The sequence below is a fragment of the Poecilia mexicana genome, unplaced genomic scaffold, assembly GCF_051168715.1.
Source record: "Poecilia mexicana isolate PSO_F unplaced genomic scaffold, ASM5116871v1 scaffold_21, whole genome shotgun sequence".
NCBI classification, from domain to species: Eukaryota; Metazoa; Chordata; class Actinopteri; order Cyprinodontiformes; family Poeciliidae; genus Poecilia; species Poecilia mexicana.
In genome coordinates, this window is record NW_028263390.1 from 3866585 (window position 1) to 3880448 (window position 13864).

A 13864-nucleotide genomic window follows, 5' to 3' on the forward strand; every position below is an offset into this window, starting at 1 on the left:
TTCAATCCTCCAAATGGGAAAACTTCTCTCCGCCGTGAAGCCTGGTTTGACAAAAAAAAAAAAAAAAGTAAAATTCAAATTCAAAATCAAAACTACTATATTGATCCCCAAGGTAAATTAAATGTTGTAAGTCATTAATTCAGGTTCGTCAAAGAGTTATTGTAGATGGTGATGGCTGTTGTCAGGAAAGATCTTTTGTAGAGGTCTGTATTACAGCAAATTTGAAGAAGCCTCTGACTGAAGGTACTCTGTTTTCCCTACACGATCTCATGAAGAGGATGGTCAGGATTTTCCAGAATTCCTCCACCATTGAGGTGGAGAAGGATAAGAGAATCCAGTTGACAAAAAAAAGTAAGAAAACATATTTTTACCTAACTAACAATTTTAAATATGGATGAATTTGAGGTCAAATGTCAAAACTGTTCTTCTGCCCATGTATATTCTCTTTATTTAACCCCGTTGTCTTTTCTCTGTATTTCATTTCTCCGTCAACTCATGTCACACAATTTGAGTTGACCTACACCTAAAGCAGATTACCTCCTCCATCTGCTGATCTACTGGTTGTAACAGATATACCGTCATTGAAGCCAAAAATATGTTTCCACCATTTTTTCTATCAAACTTTGAGTAGTGTACAAGAATTACCCAAACCTGGTGGTGTTATCTGCATGAATGCCAGCACTGACTGATAAAAGTCACTATGCCTTATCAGGGATGAATTTAAATTCTACACCTAGTAAAATATTTCCTTCTCAATACAGCGGCTACCCAAACGTGTATGCCCGTTATTGTTGACAAAGAGTCTGAGCCTGAAGAATATATGATGCACTCTGCTGAGGAAAGGTATTAATTACAAATTAGTTGTTTTCTAAGTCCTTTTTTGTGCTTCTGTTATTAGAAATAACTGTACACCACATATTTTACAGTACAGACAACGTGACTGCTGTTGTTGTTGATCTCTCAGCAAAGATCACAACAACACCTCTCATCTGGTTCAACATCAGTAGAGCAAATGTTTGTGATGGAGCAGTATGAGGTTTTAGGTGTGCTTCCTTTGACCCTTTCAATGACATATTAGTGAAATTCACTGATACTGAGGGACAAGCAGAGGACGGAGTGGATAACAGTGGTACCAGCATGAGTTACTTAACCTTTTGATGAACTGCTTGAGAACACACAGGATCTTTGATGGACCAGATGAAAAGAAATTCATCACTTTTGACAGTCCAGTTATTGATGTCAGTAAGAGATATTTCAGAATTTCCTCTTAAGAATGTGACAACTGATAGTAAATGTGACATTAACGTGACCAAAATCTACACCTGCTAAAGACAATGAACAGTTTCTTGCTGGGAGGATGATTGCCACGCCAATCATTCATGGAGGTACCAGCACTGCACAGGATCAACAACTGACACAGAAGGAAAGATTGAAGATATCACTGACACCATTAGAGCTTCCTTGCTTGAGGCAGGATGGCATTTAACATGTTGATGACATTTACAAAAACCAAGAAAAAAGATAGACTATTTATAGATATCTATATATTTAGCGGTGTACTAAAACATTGAAATAAGGCATTTAAAAAAATATTTAACTTATTTGAGAGTGTGATTTATTTTTTCTTTGTTATGGTATCATTTGCATTACTAATTCGGGCTAGCAATTAGCAGTGAATGCATTCTGACACATTACGGATGCAAACTTGTAAATCAAAGTCTCTATCGCGAAAACATTACCTAACAGGTGGAACCGATGATCATCTCCCTGGGCATCAACCAGAGAACCCAGAGGGACAAAACGGCAGCTGTGAAGGAGATGAGAGCAGCATTAAGAGCATAGAGAATTAAATGTCCGAATGCAGAGATCTTTGTCCCTGCAATTAATTTCTCGCTGGCACTGCCACTTCAAGAACATGTAACGCTCTCTCACATGAACATCAACATTGCACAGCTCAGTCACTACATCCCACCATTGGAGACGGGCGTTCACAGTGACCAGGGACAATGTCCACTGGACCAAGGCGACTGCAATAAATAACAGCATGAATAACAGGATAAATGCTGAATAACAATATTCAGCAATTTCAATATGTATTCTATAATGTTGAAAAAGAGTATTTGAAAAGAAATAAAGTATGACGCACTTTTCCTTTCTTCTGCCAACCTTCTTTTTCAAAATCCTGCGTCTGCCTGCTCCGAAATGAATTGTTCTTTGTTCGACTCCCCCTAGTGGTCTGGAGCACTTTCGTTTTCTTTAGCGAGTTTGAGGATGTTTTTGCTATTTGCAGCGGTTTCCCCTCTTGCTCCTTTGTCCTGTAATTACGACAAAAACACGAATTGTTATTGGTTACTCAGAATTTAGCAGAATTTGTTTAAATCACCATATAGAAATAACTTTAACTGTTGTTAAAGGGAAGTTCAAACAAGGTTAAGTCTGAACGTAAAATCATGTATACCTTAAATTCTCTTACAAAAAGTTGACCGTCAGCCATCACATTTTTTTTTTTTTTTTGTTTTTTTTAGCTCAACGTCGTGTGTTGGAGGAAATAATATAACAAATGGTTTTGCTAATGTTTAGGAGTGTGTCCAGAATGTTTTACACAATGGGTTGCTTCAGTTCTGGAACAGATTTTTCCTGGAGCCAGAGTGCAAAACGATTTCTCCATAAAACAACTGTGGCATAAAGGGAAAACAAAGGGGAAGGAAAACAGTTGGCAGTCTCTGTTTTTCTGTCTGGAGAGTGCTTATGAACCATAAATCCCATTGGAAAGTTACCTTGAACTGAGAGTTGGCAGTTTTGACAGTAAATGAGGAAGTTATAAAAAAAAGCCAAGAAATGATTCAAAAGCCCCATTATTATGGTGATCTTGGAAGCTGTAGCTTCACAATTCTTTAGTCTGATTTCTGACAGAGAAATTAGGTCTTATTAGAAAAATGAAATAATTTCACACAATGGGGTTTCTTTGGAAGTCTTATGTCGTCATGCTAAATACGTCTGACATAACTGGGGGAAATACACATAAAATGAAACATCTGGTTCATACAGAGCAGAGGCCCCTCACAATTTTCCAAAGTCTGTGATTTGAGAAATACTTCGATCAGAACAATCAAATGCATAAGATAACATACTGAGGATGATGTGCAACAACCTTGTACCCAAATAACTCAATCCATTTGAACAGTCTGCATGTGTTGCGACACAGAGCTCATCCATTTGTTAGATTTCCCTTGAGGATTTAGGCTGTATTCACACCTACCCTCTTTAGTCTGTATGTAATATTTAGAGGAAATTTAGAGAGCTACATCAACGTACTAGTCAAGTGGTTAAGATATGTGTATTCATACACACCCATCACACACACCTTTCACACACTCCATTCTTCCTACAAAATTTTCCAGTAAGAATGGAGTAAAATTTTCAGCATCCAAACATTCAAGCCTGACTGAGGCCAAAGTACATTGATTTCATGGTGCACAGTCATTTTAATAATCACTAAATAGTGATTTGAACGGTGTTAGTTTTTATTTTCATTTTATGTAAAATATTTTTATTTAATTGTCTTGTTATTTTGTAGAAGTTAGTTTTCACTTTGGCAGGAAAGGGTGGGAGTTTTTTGTTGTTTTTTGTTGAAAAAAAAAGTTGTTTCCACCTTTTGTGGATTTGTAAAAACAATTACAAGGGAAAGCTGACTGAATTTCTGCATGATGGTCCTGGAAGCTGCATCGACTTATCCTAAAGTAAAAAATCTACGCTGTGAACAGGTAAAGTTGAATTAGGATCCAGAAATGCATTAATCTGAAAAAGTACTGATCATGCTACTCTATCACGCTAAGCTAAACTGAGCTAATTCAGTTTACTATTTTGCTTAATACTAGCCCTATATTAATGGCATTCCTGCTCATTTCTTTTACATTTGTGTCTGAATATCTCTTGTAGTTTTTTATTACACTTAATATAAACAGAAGAACCTTTTTATGACCACTATACCTTATTGTGCTAAACTAAGCTAATCCAGTTTACTGCAGAGAAGGATTCTCTCTATTTTATTTAATATTAGTTACAGATTTATGGCATTCATGGTAATTTTTTTTCTCATTATTTCTTGTCCTTTTTATTACACATAATGAGGAACCTTTTATGACCACAATAACTGTTGCGATGAACCAGGGGCATACAGTAGGCACTATGTGCTAAGCTAAACTAAGCTAAGGCAAGCTAATCCAGTGTACAGTGGAGGATTCTCTCCGTTTTGTTTCATGTAGTCCTAAATCTATGGGATTCCTGCTCTTTTTTTCAGTTTTTTTCTCATTGTGTCTTGTCTTTCTTTATTATGCTTAATCTAGACAGAAGAACCTTTTACAGCCGCTATTCTGTTGTCATGAAACAGATAATTACTGAACCCTATGCACAGAATAAAGTCCACGTTTTATCCTTGAGCATTTTTCGTCAGCCCTGGAATTGTTACAGAGCTAGTTAAACTGATGTGCTAACCTCACTTTACAACTTAAATACAACCTGATGTTTTAAATGAAATCCTGACCAGTAAAGCAGCAGAACTGAAGCTGAATGTTCTTCTTACCTTCCCTGTGTTTACAGCTAGCCCATAAATCACTCAAAGTGATCATTAACACAATGAAAATGCAGTGGTGACCACATAGTGTATTTACAAGCCAGCGGCTCTAAACAGCTTCATAAAGACCTAATATACATTAAGCTCTCCTTTTAACAACTTATGCGTTTTTTCCCACGTTTTGTACCCTTCAAACAAAACTTCATTACGGTACTTTTATCGGCAGTTCTCCACTTATGGGATTTATATGAGAATTAGGGCGTAAAAGCGTCTTTAACAAAATAACACTGTCCTGCTGGCTGACAGATGTTTCTGTACAAATTACAGAAAACATCTCCCCGCGTGTTCGTCCAATGATAAAATAAGTGACCTCACTTTGCTGAAAACCACAGTGGTGAAGTTCAGCCCTGCTGGGTCCTGTTCTAGTTCCCTTGGAGAAAACTTGTGACAGCAAACCACGTGTAGCGAATGGACTCACTGTTTAATTTCCATCATGGCTCGAGATTACATTACAAAACAAGACATGTTTGTTCATTTGGAACATAGCCAAGGCTCTTTGGAGGTCATATACCATATTTTCTGTCATTGTTTAACAATGTACCTCACCAAGAGAGGGATTTTGTCCAAGCAAACATAGCTGAAGCTATGAAGGATATAAAAATAAAAAAGAAACTTATGATTTCATTCAATTAAACATTCTGCTTTTGCGGTTTATCCAGAGTTTGGTTGAGTATTAAAAAATTCTACTCAATTAAGAGTCACAATACTTTAATCCTAACTCAAATTAAACTAAAAAGTAGAAGTCCAAGAAAATGACTAAAGTCAGAATAAAAAACAGTTACTCAAGTAGTGAGTAACTGATCATAGAATCTGATTCAGTCTCGTAAAAATGATGTATTCAGACAAAAACAATAAAGTTATCTGCAAATTCTTATATGTAATAAATAAGTAACTACATATATATGTGGGAAATGCCCAACAATCAGTTTATGACATTAATGTCATGACTATGTTGAGTCATCCAGTGTGGACAATGACCAGGAGTCCACTGGCAAGCATATATTATTTAAAAATTTAGATTTTAGAATGGCACAGTCAAAGTCCTGACATACATCATGATGATGTGACATGACCTCAAACAGGCTCAAAGACCTTGATGATAAAATATGCTTATGTGAAACATTAAAGTGTGGTAAAAAAATAAATAAATACATAAATAAAAATTAATGTAAAAAGCAAAGATAAGAGCCTTCTAAAGGCACATTTTATTTTCCCACTGTTTATATGTCAGTAACACCAAAACACAAAGAAGTTTATGACGGGTTGAGAAAATGCAGCTGGGTGGATAAATGAGGAGAATGTGTTAAAAGTACGGAAAGAAGGTTAGACTTTATGCTCTGCTGGAGTGGAACATGGCGTGCTGCATGCAGGGGTTGTGACCTGGAGAGGGTGTGAGTAAGTGAAAGCAGATGAGGGCATGCTCACATGCAAAGAACGCCCCTGTCAGACACTTCAGCATATCTGCAATGCCTGGAAAGAATGAAGGGGGGTGATGGGCGGTGTGAGTGGGGGAGTATGTGATGGGATGTGGAGGGGATTTCTCTCTTATCAGGTAAGGAGATGTGAGTCGTCAACATTTCTCTATATCATCCTTCAGCCTACATCACACGTTTCTGTACATGTGTGATCGTCTTTCTCAAAAATGTGTAAAATGCTTTTTGTTAAAAATAACAAACTACCTCACATGCTCCTCCTTATGTCTCCCCGTTTCTCAAATAAATGGAAACAAATGTGGAGTTTTTTTGTTTTGTTTTGTTTTTTGTTCCAAGCCTGCCTGAAAGAAAACAAGGCATAAAAAAAGTCTCTATTAACGGTGACAAACGTTAAAAATATCCAAATGTCACAGAGCTTCTCGGCTCTATAGATCTATATGTTCAGGAAGCAGTAAACAGATGTTTAGGCAGTTCTGAATGCGAGAGACGTATTGTGTCATCGTTAATTGCTCCCATTAACATGGAAAATACCTTATTGCCATGGTTACACTGGCAACAAAAGTAAGAAAGCGATTTTAATTCCATCCCTTATTTAATCGAGACACAGCAATTGCTAAATTGTGATTTTTTTTTTCTTTCCATCAGCAGAATATCAACAAAGATTTGCGCTTTGTAAATCAAGCTGTGATCTAAATGTAGCAAATCTGTTTCTCCCTACTTCCAGAAGGCAAAAGTATTATATGAATGAGGTTAAACAAGGCAAATTAACCGCAGCAGTGTTTGTCTCCAGTGTTTGTCTCCAGTGTTCTCAGTGCTGACTTCAAGCTCTGCCAGGGGAGAAAAGCAACTAGGAGGAGACAGGTCGCCTCCACCCAGCCGTGTTTGTTTCCTTCCCTTCGCTGCCACCAGAACGGCATGGTCTCTCTTTGTTCTTTGCCTCGTACATAAATATACATATATATGAGGTCAGATTTTCCCTGCAGGCCACCTCATTTGAAAGTGAGAAAACCAAAGCCCCCTTTTTGCCCAGTTGTGATATTTAAACACAGACTTTCCTTTTTGTGGGAGGTTTGAACATAAAACATACACACGATTTCTGGTTTGTGCACATTTATCATGTACAGTCAGGGCTGCGTGTTTTCCATAAAGGCTAAAAAAAATTATTTGAGTCATCAACCTAACCTGGGTGTGGGAAGAAGTCAAGAGTACCAGGATGCGATCTCAACGTGCAAGCTTCTCATGCAAAGCTCACATCAAACACATTGTTCCCCGCTGTGGGAACACAAATCCAGATTTGTCAGGACAAATCTTCACCAATCTGGTGAATGACTCGAGTGCAGCAAAATGCGTTCACACGTCACATAATCCACTGGGTAAATAAAATATGGAGCTAAATCAATCAGCCAAGTTTATTTGTGTAGCACATTTCAGCAACAAGGCAGTTCAAAGTGCATTACATCATAAAAACACCCACAAAAAATACAAAGTTGTAGAAGACGGTCAACAATTGTCAAGCGCCGTCGTCACACATCAAAATGTCGATGTTTCAATGACTGTGTTTCAAAAGCAATTCTGAACAGGTGGGGTTTTAGTCTAGTTTTAAATGAACTAGACTAAAAATAGCCGAAATAGTGTTTTGGCTATTTTGCAGTTTTATGGAAGCTTGCTCCAGATTTATGGTGCATAGAAGCTGAATGCAGCTTCTCCATGCTTGGTTCTGGGGATGCAGTGCAGAACACTTGGAGCAACTGAAACCAGTTGGAGCTGCAGCCATCAAGGCAGGTGGCAAACTAAGCCATCAGAAATCAAAAGTACAGCAGGTTGGGTGGTACAGTGCGAGATACAGTACTGAAAATAAAACCTCCGACATCTGCAGATGATGCACTGGGCGAAGAGAGGCGGTCTGCACTCACTGCAAGTTGTAAATAATCTTATTAGCCTTATTGTAAATAGTTTAAACAACTAAAATAATGCATTTTGGCATTCTTCCTGCAGGTAACAGGTGCTGATGTAACGCGACAATCCCTCTGTTATGTGTTCCATTCCAAATCATGTTCAATCAACTGAATTTAGCGACAGTGAACTCCAATCCCAAGAGATCACTACAAATGGATCATTAACCTGTGATATTAACAACTCACTGGATGTAAATGCACCTGAAACCACTTGGAGGTTTTGATCCATTAGAACCAAAGAAGACTGGAAGAAGTGAAAGACTTTGGAGAAGTGATAGTGGCCATCTACTGCAGCCATGCCAACAGAAACGGCAATAGAAGCACATTGGATGGAATTAGAAAGTCTGCTCAGATGGTGAGAAGGCACGTTCTGTTAAATGAGATCCACCACTCTTAATTCTGCTTTCAGTCAAAGTGCTGTGAAGAACCTAGCCATGTTTCTACATTGTGGTTCAGAGTCAAATTGTTTCAATGTATGAAAACTCCAGATTATAAAATGTGTTCTCCGTCTTTGTGATCAGCAGCAAACTGAGCTTCGAGGCGGTTCGTCTTGTGTTTGTTGGCACAGGCGAGGTTCCACGTGGACGGGCCGGGGCACTGTGAACGGAAGCTCCACATCTGGCTTTAATCCCTCCTGGATGGGGCCTGTCGGTCTGGCCCCCGGCGCTGAGACAGTCTTCACTGTTTCCAACACTCTCCAGTCCAAGTGCTGAACACAGAGCTGAGAACCACGGAGGGGAGGGACAGTGGAAAAAAAAAAATCAAGAACAAGCAGAGAGTGATTCATGGTGCCAGGACAGACGCAGGGAAGGTTTTGTAAACAGTGGTGGCAGATCTTAGAGCTGGGTTGTGAACTCTTTTTGAGAGCAAGAAGGAAAAGCAGCTTTGTTCGTCACAGTTGCCGTGGCGCCAGATTTTTGGGCAAGTTCTGTTGCTTTGCCGACCATTCTTGTCACTTTAATGACGCTCTTGCCAAGGCCTGACAGTGTTCCTAATCCCAGTCAGATGGAGCAGATGTTCAGACAAACATGCCTTAAATGAACACCATGCACTGCCAGACTATCGGTCCTTCAGATCCACCTGGCTGACCTACTGCTGCTCTTTTACTCCTGATTGACCTTTGCTTGCTTGCCTTACTCATTGCCTTACTCTGACATACGTATTACAGGTTTATTTGGTTTGGAATTTGGACTGACCTCCCCCAGGCCTCCTGCAGAGCAAAAGAGCAGTTCATCAAATCTGCCAAATCAAACATTTAGCTTCAAACAGCGCACTCCAGTGGCTGTAGGAGGAACTGGGCCACAACGTCCACAACACAAGAGGATCCACACCAAGTTCTATCACCTGTTTGGTAATCCAAACAGGTGATAGAACTTGGTCCCGATTTGAGGACTATATATTCATGAGCAATCAATTCCCTTGTAGAAAGCTTGTCTATTTGTGGATACAATAATTAGATTTTAATCAGGCATAACATTATGACCACCAGACTACTAAGCCCTTCATTGTCACGTCTCAAGCCAATCTGTTAATGTCTGTGTTTGTTTTAGCCAAGCTGGGTGTTTCTTCCTTATGCAGTGTGATCCTCACTATTTTTGGTATGAATATCGATAGTAACGTAGCAACGTGGGCGGGTCGTAAGCGCTCAGGAGCTGTGGTCGACCCTCTGATGACGTCATTTGTAGAGACATTCAGTAACGGAGAACGCAGAGGATGTGGCTTTGATGGATTTTTAAAAAACCAGATGTTTCATTTTCAAGAAGTTTATTTAAAAGCCTGAGATTATGTTACATCTCATCGTCCATCTGGGTGTTATCATAGCTGATAACTCAAATTAGCTATATGTAAAAAACATATATGTACAAAATATATGCTGTGGAACTTTATTTCAAACATGTGCAACCAGAGCAGCATCGTTTCTTGCTTCCTCATTGTGTTCCCATTCTTCAGAGAGACGAGCTGCTCTCAGAGCTGTCAAATCACCATCATTACAATCCAAAAGTTAACATATGCTCCTGAAAACAAAGGGTTTGGCCAGCAGGTGAGGGGGGGTGAGCTCACAAAGGAGATAAACTCTTTTTTTTTACTAAGTGGAAAGCTTCAGAGCTTCAGGATGCTTCATGTGAACAATTACTAGTAAGTGTGTGACATTGTTATGTTGTGTGATGTCAAAGAAAAGCAAACGAAAAGATAATGTGAATTTTTTAGCATTTCTAGCCAAACTGTGTAGCAATAAGTGTAACTATTTTCAGACACAAACTCGTTACTTCCAGTTAAAATTAAATGAAATGCTTTGACTAGACCTGCAGACAACTCATGATTTATTTTTATCCAGAGCAGCAATAATGCTATTATATAGCGATTTTGAGGCTTAGCATATTATTTTCTACCAAAAAGTGTTGCTGGGTGCGACACTTTTTGGTTCTGTTTATGCAGAGGTTTAAGAAGATGACTATAACAGCTTAAAAGAGAAATGATTAGAAACACAAAAAAAGAAAGAAGAGGAAGATGTCAGATTGGATTTACAGTAACTCTGCTTTAGTCAAACATTTATTGGGAAGTAATGTGTTTTCTAAAATCGAAGCACAACCCAGACAGATCTGCAGACGGAGCTATTCCACTGTCGACTATTGAACTGTCAATAAGCATAAAAAAACTGCAGAGAGACCTAAAACACACGCAAGAAGTGGGAAACAATACGGCTCCTCTGCCGGGTTGAATGTCTTCAGATGTATCCTCACAAAGCTTTCAAAAACTCATAGAAAACTCAAGACTTTTTTTTTATTGTTTTAATGCTACAGTTGTTCCAAATTTACCCTGATGGGTCTGACTGGCTCATTTTTGTCAGAACTGGTTTAATACGTCTGTGGTCAACTAAACACTCATTTTATTGGCGTCCTCTCCCAGGAGGCGGAGGAACACCACCTGCTGCAACCTCATTCCCCGCTGATATGACTAAAAGCTCCTGTGGGCCAACATTCATGCGATTTCCAGTGTGCCAAAGTTTTCAGAGGAACATCTTCCCACAGTCTGAGCAGGCATGCAGAGGATTAGAGAGGAAATACCATGGAGGGCAGGGCCAGGTGAAACACAGCAGACCTTTTCTATTAAAATGTTTTTATTTGCTATATTTAACTAAAGTAGACAGAGGAAATTATATGAATAAAGGATATTAAAAAAAATAGATACAGTGTAATAAATGGTTTACTGTGGAATTAAGTGAAACTTTAGTATAAGAAAATGGTCTACACTAAATATGAGAAACTAACTTGATATATTATTGTTATTGCAGTGTTATTAGTATCAATATTATTATTACTATTGTGATTGATACTATTATTAGCAATACTTTTACCTATGGTAATATTGTAAGCACATCATTGAATGTATTGATTTAAATAAGAATGAAGGTTTATTACTATAATACTTATAAATAGGAAGAGATCATAATTGTGTTGTTGCTGAATAAGAGGTGTCTTAATAAGTTTATGCTTCTTCCCACTCCTTTGAACGTTTATTATTTATCGTTTTGCTGTCATTTTATTAATTTATAATATTCAATAAACTTTGAAAAATACAAACGCAGACTCACATTTTCAGAAACCGAACTGAAGTTTGACTTTCTTTTCTAGAATTTTGCAAGTTTGTGCAAGTAAAGACCTTTAAAGCTGCAGTATCTAACTTTTTTTTCTAAGTTTCAAAAAAGAAATGTTTTTCCACATATTTGTTAAAACTGGCACTGTGTCATGACAGTATGAAACAGAGACTCAGTGAAAAAAACATCAAGCTTCTCTCTTCTGCCATTGCTAACTGTAGCAATCCAATGGTCTGTCAGAAACAACCAATCAGAGCCAAGGGGAGGGGCTCAGCGCTGTCAATCAATTCCTTAATATGGATGAAAAAGTATGAGTTCCAGATTAATTTGCTCATTTTCCCCATATTATAAGTGAAATAATCTGTCAGTGAGAGTAGTACTTCTTTATAGCTATTCAGGAATTATTGACTTAAAACAAGCTGCTTTATCTTGCTGAAAAGTTACTTGTAAGTTCATTTTGTCTTATTTTTAGTGTACTTAGATATTACTACTAAATTACTAATAATTAAACCAAAAAAATAAATAAATAAAAAAAATTGGTCAGATTTTGTGTTTTTGAAGTGTAGCTTATGCTACTCTACACAGAGCAAAGATAGTTAATATTCTGGTCAAAGTAGCAATAAATAAATATTTATAGAATACATTATTATAGCTGTAGTAATTAACATATTATTTTAGAAACTATTAGCGCATGCTGCACATTTTTGCTTGTTTTTGTAAACACAGCCATGTTGTGGTATGATTGATCAAAGTTAACATGCCATGAGAATCTCATATCAGCTCTTAGCCTAAAGCCAACAGCAGTCAAGTGCATGAACTCAGAGGTTAATGTGAAGAATAGGACCAGGAAGACCCCAGCTGAACTGTAGTCAGCAGCCGGGTCACTGTGTGTGTGTGTGTGTGTGTGTGCGTGTGCGTGTGTGTGTGTGTGTGTGCGCGCGCGTCAATGTGAAGTCCCCAAAAGTGATGAAAATACAACTGCGTGTGTGTTTGAGCGTGGGTGTGTGTGTATGTGAGAAAGTAGTCTTCCTCATGTTGGACTGAAAACTTTTTTTTTGTTTGTTTTTTTATTTTCCAGTGAAAGTCTAAAAATTTCCTTCTCGATTCCCATATTTGTCTCCAATGATTAAGGAGATCTCTGAAAAGTGAACTTTTAATGGTAGCATGACATGAACAGCAGCTGTTGCTCAAACTCTGGCACAACGTCCGGGGAAGAGAAACGGCAGGCAGAATAGTTAAACCAGAAGAACGGCTGTACTCCCTTGGAAGTCGTGTTCCTCTTCTTGTTTTCGTTCTCTCTCCTCCTGGAGAACTTCAGTTTGATTGCAAAACTCGTAGAACTCTGAATTTCAGCATAGATTCATATTTCAGTCCAATCAAACTTAAAACATTTGTTTTAGGAAGTGAGGTTGTAGTTTGAAGCCCAACCTATTGACATAAGCAGAGGAGTTTGTAGTTTTTACTGGCGTGAAACTTAATTACATCAATCCACAGTTAACCCAGAAGGAGGAAGCCTACAGAGAGCAGGAAAGAAACGTTTTCTACTCAATTACTTATCAGATTTTATTATGTTCTTGCAAAAGAGAAAATTGATAGAACATACTGAAAATGAAAGACTGATTACTTTTGAAATTTCTGAATGCCTGTCTCTGAATAAAGCTGTAAAAATAAGGCTAATTGTATCCAGCTATGTTGATTTGACTTACTTTATGGTTTCTCCTCCTGGCTCGGTTTCAGTGCATTGACCAGAATTATTCATGGGGCGTTAATTAATCCCTCACTGGAGTCTGTACGCGCTCTGAGCATTCCTTCATTTTGGTTCTGGCTGACTGACCAGAAGCTCATTCAACCCACCAGACGTTATGATCTGGTTTTATGGGAATGCAACAAAAACATTTCTAATAAGCCTCCATATGCTTCCAGCCTGTCTGGATATCCATTTTTTTTCATAAGTTTAGTCACTGATTACGCAGCACACAGAGATTTAATGACAATATATTTGAAGTTCACTATGAATAATACTCCAAAATCTAGCTACCCTGACTCTGCAGCTGCTTCCGTCTCCAAAGACATCAGATAACAAGAACTTTTTTAAAACACTGAATTGTCAAACATGATCTAACATGATATTTATCCAGACAGATGTTTATTTTAAATAATCTTCCTATTATAAACAAATGCTAATTATTTAAAGACCAAAATGTTTTTCCTGAAAAAGGATATTATTAATGGTTGAATATCTTCACAT

General features: G+C 38.0%; 1 pseudogene; it reads left to right on the top strand.

The window, feature by feature from the left end:
* Window positions 1-778: 778 nt before the first annotated feature.
* LOC148153009 (uncharacterized) lies at window positions 779-8245 on the top strand (annotated as a pseudogene).
* The last annotated feature ends 5619 nt before the right edge of the window (window positions 8246-13864 follow it).